Below are 393 nucleotides of genomic sequence, written 5' to 3'. Positions count from 1 at the left end.
GGGCGCGGCGGCGCGGCCGCCACCCGGCTGCCTCCGGGGCGGGGCGGCCCAGCTGCGGCCCCGCGGGGGGAGGGTCGCCCGCGCCTGACCCCGGGCCGCGGCGCTCGGCCGGGCCGGCCTTGCCCCCGCCCTGCCGGCTGCTGGGGTCGCGCACAGTGCACCGCGCGGTCGCCCTGCCCCCCCTCGCTCCGTGTCGCGCGGCGGCCGAGCGGCCAGAGCGCCCCCGGGTCTGGCCCGTCTCCGCGGAGCAGCGGGTGGGGCGGGGGCGGGGCGGTGGCGGCCCCAGACAGCCGGCTAGGCGACTCGAGGAAGGAAGGAGGGCGGGCGGCGGTGGGGGTGGGGCGGGGAGGGAACATCCTGTCTGCGCCGGGTGCACCGCAGACAGCGCCGCGC

The sequence above is a fragment of the Moschus berezovskii genome, chromosome 1 (genome assembly GCF_049115385.1).
Source record: "Moschus berezovskii isolate FMDL1 chromosome 1, NW_MosBer_1.0, whole genome shotgun sequence".
Classification (NCBI taxonomy): Eukaryota; Metazoa; Chordata; class Mammalia; order Artiodactyla; family Moschidae; genus Moschus; species Moschus berezovskii.
This window is presented reverse-complemented; position numbering follows the sequence as displayed.